Source organism: Dioscorea cayenensis, unplaced genomic scaffold (genome assembly GCF_009730915.1).
Source record: "Dioscorea cayenensis subsp. rotundata cultivar TDr96_F1 unplaced genomic scaffold, TDr96_F1_v2_PseudoChromosome.rev07_lg8_w22 25.fasta BLBR01001931.1, whole genome shotgun sequence".
NCBI lineage: Eukaryota > Viridiplantae > Streptophyta > Magnoliopsida > Dioscoreales > Dioscoreaceae > Dioscorea > Dioscorea cayenensis.
The window spans coordinates 31,621-34,706 of NW_024088322.1; the positions used below are offsets into that span (position 1 = coordinate 31,621).

At 34.0% G+C, this 3,086-nt stretch overlaps 1 long non-coding RNA gene across 1 annotated transcript; it reads right to left on the reverse strand.

The window, feature by feature from the left end:
- LOC120257190 lies at positions 1 to 3,001 on the reverse strand. The gene is made up of 3 exons (XR_005535563.1): positions 1,964 to 3,001; positions 919 to 1,298; positions 1 to 362 (listed from the first exon to the last, which is right to left on the reverse strand). It is a non-coding gene; the product is annotated as an uncharacterized LOC120257190 (long non-coding RNA).
- Between the last annotated feature and the right edge of the window lie 85 nt (positions 3,002 to 3,086).

The window sequence follows — 3,086 nt, forward strand, 5'->3', positions numbered from 1 at the left end:
TTTATTTTTGATGGATTTCACAAAGTTCCCATTACTATTTTTGAAAGGAACTGGATTATTATTAATTGAAGATGTATGGCCCCTTCATGTAGAGTCGGAGGCAATCAAGTCATATAGTTAAAAGAATCTTTAACAACCCTCTTGGAAATGGCAGCACAAAATAAATCAGGGTACGGTGGGCACCAATAAGAAAGCCTCCTGCGCTGCAACCAATTACCACCAGCTGATTTTTGTGAACGAAACCCTCACTAATAAGATAATAAGATAAATGGCACATGCAGTAAAATCATGAAATGAATTTGGCTTGTTCATTTTTTTTTATTTTGGTTCCAGCTTGATACCATGTTCTATCTCCTCCACCCCTACAAGAAATACAACACTTAGAAATTATTATACCATTAGCATTAGACAGAAGGGAAGGGGCATTTCTCTATTAAAATTAATATATTAATTTATTAATGAATAACATGTTGGGCTGGATCTTATATAGGAAATCTTCAAACGCTTTAATTCTTATCCCCTCACTCTGCTGTAATCTTTAATTGTTCATTTTGATACAAATTTAAAATTTGACTTCCTTCAATCTTCTTCACATCATAATTTCTTGTTATAATAGATGTCAATGAATGACCCTCTCGATCCTAGAAGTAGAAACTACTAAAGACTAAAACCTAATTTATCCAGACAAGTAAATTTTCATGTAAAGAAAAGTCCTCATAATTTTCTTAGATTGTATGTCAAAAAAATTTCAGGGATTCATACGTGGCTGCAATGTTTGATGTCATAATCATGACAACTCTACAAGTTTTTTTAAACATTGTCAACCAGTGCAATAGCAACAAATCCTACAGCAATAAGTTATGTCATTTGCAGTGAAACTATTGACATTTATGTAGAAATTGATGAGTAGCAGTCTACCTTACATCTGCATATGCAATAACCAAACCTCGATCAAGCAAGCTGATATGATCTGCAGACTAACCCTTATCCAAGACTTCGCCATAAGCTCCATATGCCATATATAAGCCCAGGAGAATTTCCACTGGAATGTATTTTGTGAGAATATAAAATATTTAGGGGAATCACAACACCGTCATGGGAAATAACTTCCTGCCTTTCACAGGAGTATGCTTTAGAAAGGTCAGGCCACTATTGAGAGGTTTCTACATTTTCCAGATGTAAATCACCATTTGATTGAATTCTAAAAGTAGTATGGCCATTAGACCTATAACTTCCTCTTGATGCAGGAATGTGAACTTCTGTTTAAACATATCATAGTCCACTATCAAATCAGGCACCTGCATTTTTCAGTAGAGGAAAGAATAAGTAGTGCCACCTAAGGCCCATATTTGATAGAAGATGAACAGCCAGAAATGCAATAATCAATTGATTCAATGTGAACGCAAAGTCAGATATTCAAAGTTACATCAACGTGAAATTGCATTATAAGATAACAATAAATCAAAAAAATCCATAGGCACACTACATTGTTAGATAATTTACTTGAAAAAAATTATTGGTATAAAATTTCCCATTCTAAAATCTGTATCTGCAATATAGCATTCTTGGATTAAACAGTTAAAAGCAAATGGTACTCAACACTCTTGTAATCAGAGGTTTTATCGATGAACTATTAGCAGATTTTTTTTTTCTCCATATTTCTTGACCATGAATAAATGCAATTGTTGCTTAACTATCAAAAAAATATATGAAAATATTGTTACCAACATGCAACACAAGGAAGTATCAATACAAAAAATGCATCCATACACAATTACATGCTAAAAATGTTGATTGACTCATAAGGAACAATTGTTATGACAAGTCACCAAGTGAAAAACATTATTGATCTTGATCTGCACATCTTGACAATGCTTACTCAATAACATACAACTGTATCTATACATGTTTCATCTTTTTTGATATAAGTTTGGGGCAACATTAGTCAATAACCAGGACTAACCTTACAAAGGGGCGTTAACAATCACCAAACAAGGCCAGATGCTTGATCTTCATTTTTGACAAAGAGTTCCAACCCAAATTTGTAAAGCCTTGTTTGGTAATGCAACGCATGAATGTTAGATAAATCAATAGCCATTCAGAGGTGCATCAGCTCATCATCGACTTTTCTCTCGATACACCCAGCAAATTAATATTAGAGTGCAAGCTAGAGAAACTTTAAAAGACAATACTTGAAGCCTTTACATCCTATTTTACCCTCACATATGTATTATTGCACAAGGCAGATGGCAGAGGGAAAAACCATAGGTTGAGATCCTCAATATACTTTGCTTGCTGTAGAAAAAATAAGGAAAGAGTCAGGTAGTTATACAAGAATTGTACTAAAGCCCAGAAATGTTGTGACACACGATTTAGAAGCTAAATTATGGCATATGCATCCGTCATCACACTTCCACCACAACTGTTAATAATCATTAAACTATAAAAACAAATTGAACTTCAAAATGAATAACTGATTAATGATAAAAACATTATAAACAGTTATTTACATATGAATCATTGTGCTTCTGGCAGCCATTTGTTCAGCAAATGACAATTTCCATCAAATGAGACATAATAGACCAGTAATATTACTTGATGAAAACAACATCAAGAGAGGTAAAGTCGGTCATGATGATAGTAAACCAACCCAATTCTGCTCCAATTGGTAATTGCTTCCATGTCATTCCTCCCTCAGTCACAACACAAAGCTAATTGAAGTGAACATAGGTGGCAATTGCAGCTACAACTTAAAAATTCAGATGCACCAGCTAGTTTTACTGGCATACTATACATAGAACATAAATACCTAATTGAGAAGACTCGGACGCATTTGATTCACAAATGAGAACTAACATAACACGAGCAACACAGCACGTTGCAAGTGATTGAGTTAGGGCATAAGCGTTAGTACTATTTCATATTTGATGTTCAATGTTCGTTCAATGGACACCATTAAATTTTTTATGATGCTCATCATTTGATTCGCACAAAATGGAACAAAAAAGAGGTAGCCAAGTGCAGGTACGAACTATTCTATGTTTTGCAATAAGTGATATATTCTGCCTGGTACAGCAATACGTGAA